This window comes from Mus caroli, unplaced genomic scaffold, assembly GCF_978045245.1.
Source record: "Mus caroli unplaced genomic scaffold, Mus_caroli_1 scaffold_19, whole genome shotgun sequence".
NCBI lineage: Eukaryota > Metazoa > Chordata > Mammalia > Rodentia > Muridae > Mus > Mus caroli.
In genome coordinates, this window is record NW_028227274.1 from 43054621 (window position 1) to 43074452 (window position 19832).

Below are 19832 nucleotides of genomic sequence, written 5' to 3' on the forward strand. Positions count from 1 at the left end.
AGTGGCACCTGCAATCCTTTTCATTTTTGTGCTCCTGTCTAAAATAATAAGATGGTAGCTTTACCTTAAATTTTAAAATGGAATTTCAGTAAGTTATTACAAGGCAAGAGTCTCAAGAATCAGAACAGCAGGGTATAAAAATAGAGCAACTGTCAAAGTCAGATAAAAGTATCATTAAAAATGTTAAGTGATGAGAAAGTTTAAGATGGAGGAGGTGGAGGAGAAGGAGAGAGGATTGAGTGTGTAGCAGGAAGGGAGCTGATTATTCAGGGAAATGGATTCAGGATTAGTGCTTAGGATAAATTAGGGATTTATACCAAGAGTAATGTGTGTTGTGGGGAGAAGGGAATACTAAGACTGTCTATGTTAGGTAATTACTATGGAGTGGAGTTTAAATGAAACTTCACATCTTCCATGCATTTAAGCTTTAACAGTTTAAGCTTGAAAACCACTCAAGCCCCCTACTCTGCAAGTTTAACTGGGGGAGGAGGAGTGAAATAACCATGTTCTATAGTTTCATAGGCCATAGCACATAAAATACCCAGTGGATAGTCATCCCTGAAGATGAGCTGAAGTTCAAACAATTGCAAATGACATGAGGTTCAGCAGTTGCAACCAACAGGATAATGGGGTTTGGTCCATGTTTTAAATTGTGTTAAAATACAAATGAATTTGCATCTTACTCATTTTAAGGATGTAGGTCCTTCTATTCAATACTGTCATATTTTTTTCAGTCATCACCAGTTTTTATCTCCATAATCTTTCATCACGGGAAACTGACTAACACCATTAGCAAGTACTCAGGTTTTCATCCCCAAGCCTAGGACGGTTCCACTCAACTATCTGCTGCTAAGACTTTTGACTATTCTCAGTTTGTCATGAAAGCATAATCAGCAGATTTGTTTTAGTGACTGTGCTTCAATTAAATGTCCCCTTCTAAACTCACTTTGAAACTTAATTGCATAGAAGTATTGAGAAGTAACACCTTTAATGGGTGTTTTTTGCTGTTTTCATTGTCATCAAATTCAGTCCTCACTGTCCTCAGGAGGGACATACTTCTTGTCTATCTAACTCCCTTATAATTTTTTTGTCCACTGAACTGATCATTGTGTTGGATATGCCTTCATTCTGAATAAAATCAAAGGAGTAAAATTAATTTTGTTGTAAAATCTGCTACCATTTTTGACACTCCATGAGAATCTTTGTACAGGCATGTTTGTTGGAATTTAAACTAATGACCACAATATTTTTGAATTGTTTACTGAGTGAGTAGCCAGCATTTACTGGTTGTCTGTCATATACTCTTAAGTTACGAGCTGTTGTCAGGTCTGATGGCTCTGCATATTGTTATTTGTTGTATATCAGTAGAACTCAAGACACAGTGATCAATTTTTTTCTTGCTTATATTCAAGTTTAAATGTAGGTGAACTTGTAATTGTATTGATAATGGCTAGGCTCAGATGCATACTGGCCCTTGCCTAGAATTGGCAGCTGGGTTGGTAGAATATCCTTGTATTCTTCAAGAAGCTACCTAAGAGTTTTCATATGGTAAATAAAATTACTCCAGCAGTTAGAAAAGGCAAGACACAACAGTCAGGCATGGTTCATTGCTCAGTACTGTTTCAAAGAAAGTCACATGAAGTGTGTGTGTGTGTGTGTGTGCTGTGTATGTGTGTTTGTCTGTCTGTATCTATTTGTGTGTCTCTCTCTGTATGTTCATGTATCTGTGTCTATGTCTGTCTGTCTGTCCATGTATGTATGGGTGTCTGTATCTCTATGTGTGTCTGTGTGTATGTCTCTGTTTCCCTCTCCATCTCCTTCTCCTTCCTCCTCCACCCTGTCTGTGCATGTGTATGTGTGTGTGTGTGTGTGGTAATGGAGACTGAACCTAAGATTTCCAGTTGGCTACAAAGCACTCTATCTCTGAGATATATCTACCGCTTCTTCCCATGATCCCTTTCATGACTTACTTTGAGTCGGAGTGTTACTATGATCTAATATTAGCCCTTGAGCCTTCTCTATAGTCCAGGTGTGCCTAGAACTTGTTACCCCCCAACCTTAGTGTAAATAGCTAGTGTTTTTGGCCACCACTAGGCCTGGCTGGCATGGAGTTAATAACCTATCCAAAACTTATGCAATGGATAAAATGTGAGTTTTACTCTCCCTTTGAAGTTATAAACACAACTCATTTATTGGATTGTGACTGTCCACTTGATTCATCTACCAAGTAGTTTTAGTCTAAATGGACAGCCAGTCTGAATCCTTCAGATAAAAGCAGGCCTCTACTAAAACACTTTCTCAGAATCCGTCCAGTTTTACTAGAAGCGTTGGTCTTCATGCCCTCAAGTGAGGTTCTTCGGAAAGCTTGCCAGGGGTGGGGCACTCAATTATTGCTTCTGTATCAGGATCAAACAACTCTCTTCCATTCATATCTCACTGCCACAGTGAGTCTCCTGACCTCTTTAGAGACTGGAAGAAAGATGATGCCCTCTAGTGCTGTGGACAGTTCAGCCTGCAAATCCGTGATTCATCATTACGTTCTGCGTCGGCCCCTGAGAGGCTCCTTCATCATCATCCATCTTTTTCTAGAAGAGATCTTTAAATCCCACTTTGTTTAAGAAGAATAATGTTGCTGCCTTTTTGTGGGAATGGTGTGAGAATTTTTTAAAGCATATTTTTTCAGGTTAAGGAAAGGAGATTTTAAACACAGATAAGTGTTATTTGTGAAATTCCTAGGATTTCACAGTCACCCAGCTTCTTGAAATCATTACCTGTGCATACTATAGAGGATGGTTATTGCTGCTACTGATTTCTCTTTGCTTCTCTCTGAGAGCCCTAGATTTCTATGCTTGAACTGAAGTGTTTTTTGAACACTGCCTCTACCCATAGCTTTAGAATAAGAAGACAAGACTATCAGCAGTCATGGGATTTTATTGCTTTGACATTAGTTCACCAATGAGCAGGTATCTTAAGTAATATAATAGCAATCAATCTGTAGCAATGTGAGGACTATTGTCTTTTTCTTTTCCTTGTAGGAAGAGGAAGGAAAAGCCGATTGCCTTTAGGGCTCCTGGTAGCTATCTTTTCCAAGCCCCAACATGTGCAGGTTATAAAGGCAGAGAAGCATGAGGATGACTAAGTAGTGAGACAAGAAGAGGAGAGAAGACAGTGCCATCACTCAAGTTTTACCACAGGATCCAGCTTTCCTGAATCAGCTTTTAGGGATATGAACCAATACATTCTCCTTTGTCGTAATTTAACATGAGTTCAGTTATATTGTGTCTCATCTAAAATGTGCTGTCTAATATATATCTGGACTCCAAAAGGAAGATGATATTCTGGGATTTTAAAATCTATTGCAGGCTGCACATGATGCCATGTATACTTTCAATGGAGGAGGATACTTTGAAAGGAGGGGTGAATATAACTCAGAGGGGAGAAGCTGCACCCCTATTCTGTTGCTGGTAGAACCATGGGTAGGGGGGATCATAACAGATGAATGTCAAACAAGCAGAGTGAAGACTACAGGGAGCTGTGCAGAGACACAGAGTACTCATGTGGCAAAGCTTTCCCAGGGAGCAGCATTATTGATAGGGACTTTAAGATGACAGCAAAGGAAGGGCTGGCAAGTGCCAGACTTGAAAAGCTAGCTTGGTTCAAATATTTAAAAACTTTGAATGTTGTGCTAATGAGTTTAAATTTGATCCAATATGCAGTTAGAGCCACAGAGGCATTTTAACTTTGGGGCATTTAGAAAGATAGATGGATAGAGAAGTAAGTCAGATTTGCTGATTGTTACCTTGGCAATGGATGTAAAAGCAGAACATACTTTGTAAATGACAATACTTCCAGAAATTGATTATTCGTGGATACTGACTTAAGAATAAGCCTCTCAAGAAGTCTCATTTGTCAGCAGAAGGACTTGGTTGTTGAGTCCTACGAAAATATGAATGTCAAACTTGGCTTTACAGGGTTAGACCAGTACTTGGTCTCTCTCTGTCTCTCTCTCTCTATGTCTGTCTGTCTCATCCCTCCCTTCCTCCCTTTAGATCAATGCAAGTTTCTAGTATCTCTGGTTATTTCACTTACTTTGTAGTTGGAAGAGGTGTGATGTACTACATACAATCTGACTGTTGGTAGATGCCAAACTCAGAGGAGAGTTTTAGGAGTCCAGGAGGCATCCAGTTGCTCTTACAAAACACCTGGGAAAGACAAAACACATAGAGTCGAGGACTCTTTAGTAGATATTTGGCCAGGAGAATGTTGCTGGCTACATTTGCTTCATTCTAAATGAAACTAACATTAAAAGCTTTCAAACTGCCTCAGGAATCCACCTCTCTCTGTTGCTATGCTGGGTTAACTGGAGACATTGTATAGTAGAAAACAAACTGGCTTTTGGTTGGTGGGAAGGCCATTTTTCTGGATTTTGTTGGCTATTTATGGGAGCTGATGGACCGTCTCAGCTTCTTGATGTTCAGTCATGTGTGAATATTTGCCAAATACCATAATTTTCTCCATGAAGGCTCTACTGCTGTGTACTGGGGTGGGGCTATGGGAAAGAAAGGGAGGTAATCTCTCTTCTGGGCTAGCTTATGCTTACTTCAAGAGCACCACTTCCTTCTCTTCTTTAATGAAGAAGATCCCTTCCATGGTTCAAGGGCTTTTTATTCTATTCATTCCTGTTTTATTAATTATTCTCTGAATATACCGGTACAGTGTGGCAAAATTGGGGTTTCTATTTACCATCTCTGTCATGTGCAAAGTAACTCTTATGACAAATTGCCATCACCACCACTCCCTTCCATGGTATTATCTTTGTAACTTTCTGAGTAAAATGTCTTCTAAAGGCAGACCTTCACCCCCACCCCCACTCAGGCTTTGGTTGGTCCTCCTTATCTTTCTAGGTCTGATAACTGAAACAGTCTCCTGGAAAAGCAGGTGAACACTCCAATTGAGCCCACAGGTCTCAGCTCTGCCCACAGAACTTTGTATCAATCATTGTTCCATGAGGGTTTTTATAGTGATGGCTTTCAGACATCTGGAGAGAGGAGAGTCCTTAACAGGACCTAAAATTGAGTGAATCAGCACTGGAATTGTAATTTAAGGTTCCCTTTACCTCCAAAGTTGGTAGAAAAAGAGGAGACTAAAGCTGTAGGTGGGCACTTTATCCTGACATTTGTCCTCAAGGGAGTGAAGATACGTGGATGGAGAGGGGTAAGAATGGGGCCCTCTAAAAGATCACTTTTCTGGATTGCTAGTCTTAATTATGTAACATGGGTGAGGGTGGATATAGGGCTCATTGCTGTGTGGAATGTGATGGAGGGGAGTTACAGTTTGGAAGTCTATGGAACTGAGGTCATAGAATCCTACGTGCTACCTTGTGGATGCTAGGAACTGAACTCAGATCCTCCCCAGGAACAGAAAGTGCTTTTAACCAGCAAGCCATCTCTCCAGTTCTCTTGACTAGGGCTTCTTTTGATTTTAGAAGATGATCATCAAAGGTTGGATGGGAGAAAGAATTCATTGCATCAACAAAAGAAATGTCCTTTACTTTCTTCCTTATCCTTAGCTTTTAATTTCCTGAAAAGTGACAGTCATAATTGCTATATTCTGCATGGCATGGTCCTGGAAACCTTACTGGGGCTACTAGAGAATGAAGAAAGGACAGACACACAGACACACAGACAGAAAACTAGGATCAGGTGAGCTATGCTGGCTCTGATGGAAGCCAATAACTACACAGCCTGAAAACTCATGGGGTTTATCTTACAAACCCAATAGAAAAGTTGGGTTTATGGTATACAGATGGACAAAAGGTGTGACAATAGCCTTTGGTATTTGGCCAAAATGGGTTCCTTTTTTGCACTGTGGTGATGGGAAACTTTCCATTTTTCTACAACAAGCAAAACAGAATATTCTCTCCCAAAGTGCCTGTGTCTTCACACTGAAGATCACCCAATACTTTGGTAGCATTTTGCTAACACAGAAAGCTCTTTCCTAATTTGATGAGCTTGGAGAAAGGCAATGATAATTTAAGTATGTGTGGTTTCTTTTTTCAGGAGCCTCTTGAAGGAACCTGGCCTTCATCAAGTGACCTTTCTACCATTTCATGCTTGTTACTTTAAGTTTAACAGCCAATTAAATTTGCATAGGAATGAGTCTACAGAGGGCTCTGGTTGAGAGAATAGAAATGCTATAGAACATTTAATAAGTTGTCAGTGTATAAATCACCAAAGTTCAGGCCCAGAAACTTGTTAAGTTTAGAAGAGAATCAGCAAGATTTTCTGAATTAAGGGACTCTCCTACTTGAGTTGATAAAGGCAAAGCAGCAGTGTTGCTTCTAACTCTGTTAGACTAAAGGGAAGCGTTACATCGTTGCAAAGAAGGGTCCTGTGACTTTCTAGGTAGCTTTACACAGTAAAGAAATATGAAACCCTCATATTTACATTTTTTATTTTATTTTGAAGTGTGTGTGTGTGTATGTTTGTGAGTGTGTGCCTATAGAGTCCAAAGAGAGCATTGATTCTAGATCCAAGGTTACAGGCAACTGTGAGCTGCCCCACATGCTTTCTGGGGATTGAATCCAGGTCACCTGGAAGAGTAGCAGGAGTTCTTAACAGCTAAACCCTCAACCTGTCAGTCTCAACACAGATACACTTTCTTTGCTTTTAGCATGCAAAACATTCAACTTGCTGTTGTTAAAATAGACAAGTAACCACTAGAAGTCTTGTATCTAGGATTGGTCAATAGCACTGAAACTGAATTGGCCACAAAATGGTCTATAGTCTGTGTATGGAAACAAAAAGGTCAAATTCAGGGAAGCAAGGAATATCAGGTAAGCTCCAGCCACTCTTCTCTGTTCTAACCTACCCCAACAGCACTGGCTCCTTTATAGCAACTTGGTACCTCAGTCACATCTTGATACTTTTTAATTTTTTGTGCCTCGAGGTTATTTGCAAGACAAACCACCCTACTGTGGGAAAACTTCACTAGTTAAGATCTTTTTTTTTTTTTATTACATATTTTCCTCAATTACATTTCCAATACTATCCCAAAAGTCCCCCATAGCGCCCCCCACTTCCCTACCCACCCATTCCCATTCTTTTGGCCCTGGCATTCCCCTATATTGGGGCATATAAAGTTTGCAAGTCCAATGGGCCTCTCTTTCCATTGATGGCCGACTAGGCCATCTTTCCATACATATGCAGCTAGAGACATGAGCTCCAGGGTTCTGGTTAGTACATCATGTTGTTCCAACAATAGGGTTGCAGATCCCTTTAGCTCCTTGGGTACTTTCTCTAGCTTCTCCATTGGGAGCCCTGTGATACATCCAATAGCTGACTGTGAACATCCACTCCTGTGTTTGCTAGGCCCCGGCATCATCTCACAAGAGACAGCTATATTTGGGTCCTTTCAGCAAAATCTTGCTAGTGTATGCAATGGTGTCAGCGTTTAGAAGCTGATTATGGGACGGATCCCTGGATACAGCAGTCTCTAAATGGTCCATCCTTTCATCACAGCTACGAACTTTGTCTCTGTAACTCCTTCCCTGGGTGTTTTGTTCCCAATTCTAAGAAGGTGCACAGTGTCCACACTTTGGTCTTCATTCTTCTTGAGTTTCATGCGTTTAGCAAATTGTATCTTATATCTTGGGTATCCTAAGATTTGGGCTAATATCCACTTATCAATGAATACATATTGTGTGAGTTCTTTTGTGATTGTGTTACTTCACTCAAGATGATGCCCTCCAGGTCCATCCATTTGGCTAGGAATTTCATAAATTCATTCTTTTTAATAGCTGAGTAGTACTCCATTGTGTAAATGTACCATAATTTCTGTATCCATTCCTCTGTTGAGGGACATCTGGGTTCTTTCCAGCTTCTGGCTATTATAAATAGGGCTGCTATGAACATAGTGGAGCATGTGTCCTTTTTACCGGTTGGGACATCTTCTGGATATATGCCCAGGAGAGGTATTGCTGGATCCTCTGGTAGTACTATGTCCAATTTTCTGAGGAACCGCCAGACTGATTTCCAGAGTGGTTGTACAAGCTTGCAATCCCACCAACAATGGAGGAGTGTTCCTCTTTCTCCACATCCTCGCCAGCATCTGCTGTCACCTGAATTTTTGATCTTAGCCATTCTGACTGGTGTGAGGTGGAATCTCAGGGTTGTTTTGATTTGCATTTCCCTGATGATTAAGGATGTTGAACATTTTTTCAGGTGCTTCTCTGCCATTAGGTATTCCTCAGGTGAGAATTCTTTGTTCAGTTCTGAGCCCCATTTTTTAATGGGGTTATTTGACTTTCTGGAGTCCACCTTCTTGAGTTCTTTATATATATTGGATATTAGTCCCTTATCTGATTTAGGATAGGTGAAGATCCGTTCCCAATCTGTTGGTGGTTTTTTTGTCTTATTGATGGTGTCTTTAGCCTTGCAGAAGCTTTGTAGTTTCATGAGGTCCCACTTGTCAATTCTCGATCTTACAGCACAAGCCATTACTGTTCTATTCAGGAATTTTTCCCCTGTGCCCATATCTTCAAGGCTTTTCCCCACTTTCTCCTCTATAAGTTTCAGTGTCTCTGGTTTTATGTGAAGTTCCTTGATCCACTTAGACTTGACCTTAGTACAAGGAGATAGGAATGGATCGATTCGCATTCTTCTACATGTTAACAACCAGTTGTGCCAGCACCATTTGTTGAAAATGCTGTCTTTCTTCCACTGGATGGTTTTAGCTCCCTTGTCGAAGATCAAGTGACCATAGGTGTGTGGGTTCATTTCTGGGTCTTCAATTCTATTCCATTGGTCTATTTGTCTGTCACTATACCAGTACCATGCAGTTTTTATCACAATTGCTCTGTAGTAGAGCTTTAGGTCCGGCATGGTGATTCCACCAGAGGTTCTTTTATCCTTGAGAAGAGTTTTTGCTATCCTAGGTTTTTTGTTATTCCAGATGAATTTGCAGATTGCACTTTCTAATTCGTTGAAGAATTGATTTGGAATTTTGATGGGGATTGCATTGAATCTGTAGATTGCTTTTGGCAAGATAGCCATTTTTACAATGTTGATCCTGCCAATCCATGAGCATGGGAGATCTTTCCATCTTCTGAGATCTTCTATAATTTCTTTCTTCAGAGACTTGAAGTTTTTATTATACAGATCTTTCACTTCCTTAGTTAGAGTCACGCCAAGATATTTTATATTATTTGTGACTATTGAGAAGGGTGTTGTTTCCCTAATTTCTTTCTCAGCCTGTTTATTCTTTGTGTAGAGAAAGGCCATTGATTTGTTTGAGTTAATTTTATATCCAGCTACTTCACCGAAGCTGTTTATCAGGCTTAGGAGTTCTCTGGTGGAATTTTTAGGGTCACTTATATATACTATCATATCATCTGCAAAAAGTGATATTTTGACTTCATCTTTTCCAATTTGTATCCCTTTGATCTCCTTTTGTTGTCGAATTGCTCTGGCTAGGACTTCAAGTACAATGTTGAATAGGTATGGAGAAAGTGGACAGCCTTGTCTAGTCCCTGATTTTAGAGGGATTGCTTCAAGCTTCTCACCATTTACTTTGATGTTGGCTACTGGTTTGCTGTAGATTGCTTTTATCATGTTTAGGTATGGGCCTTGAATTCCTGATCTTTCCAAGACTTTTATCATGAATGGGTGTTGGATCTTGTCAAATGCTTTTTCCGCATCTAAGGAGATGACCATGTGGTTTTTGTCTTTGAGTTTATTTATATACTGGATTACGTTGATGGATTTCCGTATATTGAACCATCCCTGCATCCCTGGGATGAAACCTACTTGGTCAGGATGGATGATTGTTTTGATGTGTTCTTGGATTCGGTTAGCAAGAACTTTATTGAGGATTTTTGCATCAATATTCATAAGGGATATTGGTCTGAAGTTTTCTATCTTTGTTGGGTCTTTTTGTGGTTTAGGTATCAGAGTAATTGTGGCTTCATAGAATGAGTTGGGTAGAGTACCTTCTGTTTCTATTTTGTGGAATAGTTTGTGAAGAACTGGGATTAGATCTTCTTTGAAGGTCTGATAGAACTCTGCACTAAACCCATCTGGTCCTGGGCTTTTTTTAGTTGGGAGACTATTAATGACTGCTTCTATTTCTTTGGGGGATATAGGGCTGTTTAGATCATTAACCTGATCTTGATTCAACTTTGGTACCTGGTATCTGTCTAGGAACTTCTCCATTTCATCCAGGTTCTCCAGTTTTGTTGAGTATAGCCTTTGGTAGAAGGATCTGATGGTGTTTTGGATGTCTTCAGGATCTGTTGTTATGTCTCCTTTTTCATTTCTGATTTTGTTAATTAGGATGCTTTCCCTGTGCCCTCTAGTGAGTCTGGCTAAGGGTTTATCTATCTTGTTGATTTTCTCAAAGAACCAGCTCCTTGATTGGTTGATTCTTTGAATAGTTTTTCTTGTTTCCACTTGGTTGATTTCACCCCTAGTTTGATTATTTCCTGCTGTCTGCTCCTCTTGGGTGAATTTGCTTCCTTTTGTTCTAGTGCTTTTAGGTGTGTTGTCAAGCTGCTAATGTGTGCTCTCTCTAGTTTCCTTTTGGAGGCACTCAGAGCTATGAGTTTTCCTCTTAGAAATGCTTTCATTGCGTCCCATAAGTTTGGGTATGTTGTGGCTTCATTTTCATTGAACTCTAAAAAGTCCTTAATTTCTTTCTTTATTCCTTCCTTGACCAAGGTATCATTGAGAAGAGTGTTGTTCAGTTTCCACGTGAAGGTTGGCTTTCTATTATTTATTTTGTTATTGAAGATCAGCCTTAGGCCATGGTGATCTGATAGGATGCATGGGACAATTTCAATATTTTTATATCTGTTGAGGCCTGCTTTGTGACCAATTATGTGGTCAATTTTGGAGAAGGTACCATGAGGTGCTGAGAAGAAGGTATATCCTTTTATTTTAGGATAGAATGTTCTGTAGATATCTGCCAGATCCATTTGATTCATAATTTCTCTTAGTTTCTCTGTGTCCCTGTTTAGTTTCTGTTTCCATGATCTGTCCATTGGTGAAAGTGGTATGTTGAAGTCTCCCACTATTATTGTATGAGGTGCAATGTGTGCTTTGAGCTTTACTAAAGTTTCTTTAATGAATGTGGCTGCCTTTGTATTTGGAGCATAGATATTCAGGATTGATAGTTCCTCTTGGAGGATTTTACCTTTGATGAGTATGAAGTGTCCCTCCCTGTCTTTTTTAATGACTTTGGGTTGGAAGTCAATCTTATCAGATATTAGAAAGGCTACTCCAGCTTGTTTCTTCATGCCATTTGCTTGGAAAATTGTTTTCCAGCCTTTCATTCTGAGGTAGTGTCTATCCTTTTCTCTGAGATGAGTTTCCTGTAAGCAGCAAAATGTTGGGTCTTGTTTGTGTAGCCAGTTTGTTAGTCTATGTCTTTTTATCGGGGAGTTGAGTCCATTGATATTAAGAGATATTAAGGAAAAGTAATTGTTGTTTCCTGTTATTTTTGTTGTTAAAGTTGTCATTTTGTTCTTGTGGCTGTCTTCTTTTAGGTTTGTTGAGGGATTACCTTCTTGTTGTTTCTAGGGCGTGGTTCCTGTCCTTGTATTGGTTTTTTTCTGTTATTATCCTTTGAAGGGCTGGATTTGTGGAGAGATAATGTGTGAATTTGGTTTTGTCGTGGAATACTTTGGTTTCTCCATCTATGTTAATTGAGAGTTTGGCTGGGTATAGTAGCCTGGGCTGGAATTTGTGTTCTTTTAGTGTCTGTATAACATCCGTCCAGGATCTTCTGGCTTTCATAGTCTCTGGTGAAAAATCTGGTGTAATTCTGATAGGCTTGCCTTTATATGTTACTTGGCCTTTTTCTCTTACTGCTTTTAGTATTCTATCTTTATTTAGAGCATTTGTTGCTCTGATTATTATGTGTCGGGAGGTATTTCTTTTCTGGTCCAGTCTATTTGGAGTTCTGTAGGCTTCTTGTATGTTCATGGGCATCTCTTTCTTTAGATTTGGGAAGTTTTCTTCTATAATTTTGTTGAAGATGTTTGCTGGTCCTTTGAGTTGAAAATCTTCATTCTCATCCACTCCTATTATCCGTAGGTTTGGTCTTCTCATTGCGTCCTGTATTTCTTGGATGTTTTGAGTTAGGATCTTTTTGCATTTTACATTTTCCTTGATTGTTGTGCCGATGTTCTCTATGGAATCTTCTGCACCTGAGATTCTCTCTTCCATCTCTTGTATTCTGTTGCTGATGCTCGTATCTATGGTTCCAGATTTCTTTCCTAGGGTTTCTATCTCCAGTGTTGCCTCATTTTGGGTTTTCTTTATTGTGTCTACTTCCCTTTTTAGGTCTAGTATGGTTTTGTTCATTTCCATCATCTGTTTGGATGTGTTTTCCTGTTTTTCTGTAAGGACTTCTACCTGTTTGATTATGTTATTGTGTTTTTCTTTAAGGATTTGTAACTCTTTAGCAGTGTTCTCCTGCAATTCTTTAAGGGATTTTTGTGCTTTCTCTTTATTGTCTTCTGCCTGTTTAGCAGTGTTCTCCTGCATTTCTTTAAGTGTGTTATTAAAGTCCTTCTTGAAGTTCTCTATCATCATCAGGAGATATGCTTTTAAATCCGTGTCTAGGTTTTCCGGTGTGTTGGGGTGCCCTGGACTGGGCGAAGTGGGGGTGCTGGGTTCTGATGATGGTGAGTGGTCTTGGTTTCTGTTAGTAAGATTATTACGTTTACCTTTCGCCATCTGGTAATCTCTGGGGTTAGTTGTTATCGTTGTCACTGTTTAAAGATTGGAGCTGAAGCTGTGTTCCACTCACCAGCAGTCTCTAAATCCTGCGGCGGGGGTCGTGGGTAGCTGACGGTACCCTGGTGCTGGTCCAGCCGGAAGAGGCCTGTGGTCCTACACAGGCCGTTTTTCTGCTTCCCTAACTAATGCAGTCTCTGGTCCCGCGTGCAATTGGATTGGAGCAGAAGCTGTGTTTCACTCTCCAGAAGTCTTAAGATCCTGTGGCGGGTGTTGTAGGTAGCTGGCTAGTGTCAGCAGATCCTGCGCCCCAGCTGCCCCAGTGCTTTTCTGACCGGAATAGGGTTGTGGCCCTATGTAGGCCGGATTTCTCTCTCCCCAACCAGAGCAGTCTCAGGTCCCGCGTGATTGGACTGGAGCAGAAGCTGTGTTCCACTCACCAGCAGTCCCAAAATCCTGCGGCGGGGGTCGTGGGTAGCTGGTGGGTGTCAGGCAACCCTGCGCTCCCGCTACCCCGGCGCTGATCCGGCCGGATGAGGCCTGTGGCCCTAATCAGGCTGGTTTCTGCTTCCCTAACTAATGCAGTCTCAGGTCCCGCGCAATTGGATTGGAGCAGAAGCTGTGTTCCACTCACCAGCAGTCCCAAAATCCTGCGGCGGGGGTCGTGGGTAGCTGGCGGGTGTCAGGCAACCCTGCGCTCCCGCTACCCCGGTGCTGATCTGGCAGGATGTGGCCTGTGGCCCTACTCAGGCCGGTTTCTGCTTCCCTAACTAATGCAGTCTCAGGTCCCGCGCAATTGGATTGGAGCTGAAGCTGTGTTCCACTCACCAGCAGTCCCAAAATCCTGCGGTGGGGGTCGTGGGTAGCTGGCGGGTGTCAGGCAACCCTGAGCTCCCGCTACCCCGGCGCTGATCTGGCCGGATGAGGCCTGTGGCCCTACTCAGGCCGGTTTCTGCTTCCCTAACTAATGCAGTCTCAGGTCCCGCGCAATTGGATTCACTAGTTAAGATCTAAGTCTACTGTTGTCTGGATAATCTTCTGAGACTCAGCACAGTATAGAGGACTTCTGTCATTGATAGGGCTTCCTCTTCTCTGACCTTGGGTGGGGAGTTCAATCCCCCTTACACACACACACACACACACACACACACACACACACACACACATACACACACACACACACACACACACACACACACACACACACACCTCTACCTTCAGAATGTCTCATAGCCTTAGTTACATTACAGGTTCAACTTCCTTTCTCCTGATAGCACCTGATTCCTGAAATGCTTCCCCATGCTAATGATGCATTCTGGTACTCTAAGCCTTCAGTCAATGACCCATGTTTTTATCCCCCTTTCTCCCAAACCATATAAACCTTGGATCATCCCAAGTAAAGTTGATCTGCCTCCCTGCAGCTGGTCTCCGTGCAGTCTCAGGGCTTCCACCACCCCACCCCCAACATCCGTTGTCATTTCTGCTCTCTTTGTCCTCCTTGGTTGATATTGGTTGATGATCTCCAAGGGCAGGGAGGGTCACACCCTATCACATGGTTTCTTCTGGTCTTTACTAGTTGAACACTTCTCATTGAGGAACCTGGATAAGAGACTACCACCACTTAGGAAGATGGCACCATCCCTAGGAAGGTAGTCTCACCTTAAACCATGCTAAAGATATAAGCAGAATAATTATCCCTTTAATGAGACATTGTACTTTTCCTTCCCAGAATTCCCACCCCAAGCCACCATGAGATTGGCTGTGTCTGCTTACTTTTCTGAATCCTGATTCCAATCCCACCCTCAGTCCTTTCTCATAAGGCACAACTTTTCCTTTATATTTTCTCTGTTTTTCTTTGGATATTTGCCGGAACCTAAGTAGGCCTTTTCTGTTATTTGCATTTTCTTACTCATTTCCTAAAGCCTATGCCCCCCTTGTCATGTGGATGCCTGTAGCTGCTTTCATTGCAGCCTTCACTCAAGCAACATAGTTTTTGTCCCCTTCTCCCTCCTACCATCATCCTTCAGGCAGCTGCCAAGATTGACAGCTTGCCTGTACTGAGGACTTTTGCTTTTCAATGGTAATAAAAATTGTCTTCAAATTTCTATATCAGTGTGTTCTCAAATTCTTTTATTAATAAGATTAAAAACCCCAATAATGGGCTCTAATTTTTCTGGTACTATCTGAAGACCATGAGGGGACTCCCCCAAATTTCTAGTAACAGCAGAGGACACTGAGATAGTGTTCTTGAGACCACAGCATTTATTTAATTCCAGAGACACTGTGACAGGGTCTAAAAGAAGTGGGAGTTTCAACCCACTTGGAGAAGTAAGAAACCTGTTTTAAGGTATTTGGGATGGGGAAAAATAGGAAATGCCGTGTACTGTGAAGAAGTGTTGGCAAAACTTAGAGGATGTACAGTAGGGGAATTTGGAAAAGGATTCCTAGGTATTCTCATTTTATGTCTATTGTGACAAATACAATAATAAAAACCAACCTAGTTGGGTTAGTGAGGGCTTCACTTGACTTCCACGTCCAGGTACCAGTCCATAACTAGGTTCAGTGTTCAAACACTCAACCAGGAACAAGCAGACCATGAAGGAACACTGTTTACTGCCTCCTCGCTCTGGCTCAGGTCAGCAGCTTTCTTAGATCACTGAGGCCCACCTGCCCAGGGAGGCTACCAACCACAGTGGAATGGAATCCCCTATATAAATTGTCCATCAAGAAAGTATGCCACAGCTGTGTGTTGTGGCACACGCCTTTAATCCCAGCACTCGGGAGGCAGAGGCAGGCAGATTTCTGAGTTCGAGACCAGCCTGGTCTATAAAGTGAGTTCCAGGACATCCAGGGCTATACAGAGAAACCCTGTCTTGAAAAAAAGAAAAAAGAAAAAGAAAAGAAGAAAAAAAAAAAAGAAAGAAAGTATGTCACAGTCATGATAGAGGACAGTCTGATAGAGCTGATCTCTTGACTACCCAGATACATCAAGGTGACAACCAAGGTTAGCCAACACAACTGCCTTCAATGGATGGGAATAGCTATGTGCCTTAGCCCTTTGAAGTCTGAAGTCTCTAAGTTCCTATTTGTCTGTCATTCTACTAGAATCTAGATGTCTAGGGAGTTTGCTTTTACAAACTCAGGTAGGCTGTTTCTTTCTCTTGTAGAAAGATCCCAGAATCAACTATGGGAAGTGACTGCCCAGATAGAGAGGTAGAGAGAACTGCTTTGGCCTTGGGATTTAACATTTCTTTTCTGAGTACAAGGTGCAGGGGAGCCTGTCACAGACTCTTAAACATACTCAGAGCTGGTGCTCTTTAGGATTTGTAAGTCTGCAGGAAATGCAGTCTGATTGGCCATAGCTCAGACTTAATAGGTGTGTCTGTGTGTGTGTGTGGGGGGGCTGCACACATGCTCTTTTTTCTTGAACATCTCTCTTTTGCTCATAGCTTCCTATTTAAAATCTATTTAAAATGGTTTTGTAAGAAATGTCAACTCTGTTTCACATTGTCCCACCTTGACATTCTTTTCCGTAGTGAAGGTATGGATCTGTCTCTTAAAAGGAACTAGAAACAGCCTGGGACGGTTTAGGTCTTCAAACTGCATCTTTCTGATATTGGGGTTCTAAGCAGTAGGGCTGCAGAGTCTTCAAACAGATGTGGCTCCTTCAGAGACTCTCAGTTCCCAGTTCCTTCCCCAAGTTCTTCCTTTTCCCTTTGCAGACACAGTAGTTAGTGTTTAGATTCAGGATGTGAACGTTATTATACTATTAGCAAACTAAAGTACCTCTGCCTCAAAAAGGGATTCAGGGGGAGTCAAAGAGAAACTTTTGCCAGACAGAGCCTGAGCACGGTTATTGATTGCCCTGATACTATCAGACTTTGGTGTCTGGAGTAAGCAGTTCTGGTGCAGGGAACTAAGCAGAGACACAGTTGCAGCAAAAGCATGGCCCTTTTTTTTTTTTAATAGATAGTAGACTTCTGAGGGAGGGGGAGCTGGCTGGGACAGAGCAGGAATAGTGCAGACTACTCTGCAGTGTGTACTTCTATACACAACTTTCCTGCATTGCCATTCTCATTAGCATCTTAAATCTCCACTCAGATGTGAACCCCAGGCCACCTTAGGACCCTCCACAGTGCTTCAGTTTGCACTAATCGGTGGATTTAGGCAGACTTGGCCAAGAACGTGGGACTAGTCTTCAACTTTGTCAACTGTTTATTTCCTCATATGCTATTTCCAAGCCTCTGTGCAAGGCTCTCTCAGGCCTGCTTCGATGCCCCACGCTCCAGCTCCCACTTTAGGCTGATATTACATGCTCTTAAGCAGTAATAAGGAGAGTAGATTTTATTTTGGGGGAGAAGGTGGTAACTTTTATTTTTAGGGAAGATGCTGATAAAAGGGGAAGATCAGAAAACTCACCTGGAAAAAGACCGAAACCATGAGACCAACAAAAACAGCAAAGATGCAACTCAGATCCCCTTTTCTCCAGCTCTCTTAGCCACAGTAGAATCACCTTGTGGGAATTTTACTTAGGGCTCCTGAGTTAAACCCATAATGATTGTCTTATCATTTTAACTCTGTAAGTTTTCGTCAAGAACATTTTGACACGAGGAAATATATTCTGACCTTCTGTGTCTTTCATGATATGAAACAGAAATCCGGGGAGTTAAAAGTTGTACATCTGGGTTGACAAGATGGCTCCGTGGCTAGAGGTGCTTGTGACTAAGCCCTGTGATCTGATTGTGATCCCCAGCTCCCATGTAGCTGAAGGAAGAGAACTGATACACGGGCTCTCCAAACATACATATGTGCACACACAGAAAATAAATAAATGTAATGAAGTTTTTAGTCATCTGTCTTTCATTTGACATGAGGGCTATCAAGTGCAGTTATCATTTTTGCGATTAGCACTGAGTAGAAGCCAGCTGGGGGATATTAAGGCTTTCAGTGGGAGTGATCCCTGAGGGCTGAGATTGCCTTGTGTATTCAGGTGCCATGTTTCAAATTGCCTTTGTGTGCTCTGATAAGGATGGAGAAGGTTAAGGGAGTATTTTAGATTAGGGAGTTAAATCCCAAATCACGTTAACTGAGGACTAGGCTGATCAAGGTTTTAGATCACATTTAATTTGCCTCCTCTCTGTAAGTTGAGGAATTTCTCTGGGCACTTTCCTGACATTCAATACAAGAATAAAAGACACTTGGTTCATATTGATGTTGATAATGATGGGTGGTCATCTGGTGGTCATCATATAAACACAGTGGCAGTGGTCAACTCCAGATAGACTATCCAGGGACCTCCAAAACAAAATGCAAAGAATAATGGGCGGTAGCTAGGTTGGATCAAAACATCCTCTCCAGGGAAGATCCTGCAGAGCACTGTTTCTTTTCCCCTTGTAAACATTTTAATTTGGTGGGTAATTAGACCCTTATGCATATTCTTCAATCTTATACATCTATTTATAACTTATTAAACCTTGGGCGAAATGGGCTTCTGAGAAAGCAGCATCCCTTTTCTGAGAAATACTCACTCGGAAGAAGATACAGGGATGGGGATGGTGGTGAGGAGACAGCCAGGGTTAAGGCTGTTGCTGTGTCCAGCAGCCTACACTTTCTAAGTGTATTTTCACTTGCTCTAATTAACTATTGACTACTTGATCTATTGCTGTTAGCTGTCTGAATTCTTCATTTACTGGAGCACAAGAATTGAGGCTACTGCCAGGATTGAGACAGGAGGAAACTGGAGTTCTTCCCATAATAACCCCAAAGCTTTTTTGAGACTCAAGGCCATGTATGCATTTTGTAGAAATTTAAGTGAAAATAATAAAATGTATTGGAAGAATGATATAAACTCATGAGCCAGCGCTTCCATGTAGATGGCCTACCTTACTATTTTTTCTTTCTTTCCTCTCTTATTCCCCAGTGTATAGTTATATTTTATAAAACACTGGAGGGGAGAAATCAGCTCTATTTTCTCCTTTCCCCTGCAGCTCCTGATGGTGGAATAAAGATGTCCCTGGCTGCTTCTGATTCAAAGCCAATTCAAAACATTGTTTCCCCTCGACGATGATGATAGACACAGGGCAAATGTTCATTTTATACCTGTTGGTGGGAATTAGGATTGATTAACTCTGCTTAATAAGGAGCCCAGAGAGCCGAAGGCCTTTTCCCTAGTGTTTTATATGGAATGTCTGTCTGTCTTCTGCATTTGGAGATATCACCCCGCTACTGGACAAACATTCCGAGACATGTAGTAAAGTATAATTCTTTTTTTTTTCCGTGGGGATTCAAATGCATATTTTTTTATTACATATTTTCCTCAATTACATTTCCAATGCTAACCCCAAAGCCCCCCATACCCCCCCCCCACTTCCCTACCCACCCATACCCATTCTTTTGTCCCTGGCATTCCCCTATATTGGGGCATATAAAGTTTGCAAGTCCAATGGGCCTCTCTTTCCAGTGATGGCCGACTAGGCCATCTATCGATACATATGCAGCTAGAGACAAGAGCTCCGGGGTACTGGTTAGTTCATCATGTTGTTCCAACTATAGGGTTGCAGATCCCTTTAGCTCCTTGGGTACTTTCTCTAGCTTCTCCATTGGGAGCCCTGTGATACATCCAATAGCTGACTATGAGCATTCACTTCTGTGTTTGCTAGGCCCCGGCATAGTCTCACAAGAGAGAGCTATATCTGGGTCCTTTCAGCAAAATCTTGCTAGTGTATGCAATGGTGTCAGCATTTGGAAGCTGATTATGGGATGGATCCCTGGATATGGCAGTCTCTAGATGGTCCATCCTTTCATCACAGCTCAAAACCACATGATCATGATCATCTCATTAGATGAGGAAAAAGCATTTGACAAGATTCAACACCCATTCATGATAAAAGTCTTGGAAAGATCAGGAATTCAAGGCCCATACCTAAACATGATAAAAGCAATCTACAGCAAACCAGTAGCCAACATCAAAGTAAATGGTGAGAAGCTTGAAGCAATCCCTCTAAAATCAGGGACTAGACAAGGCTGTCCACTTCCTCCATACCTATTCAACATTATACTTGAAGTCCTAGCCAGAGCAATTCGACAACAAAAGGA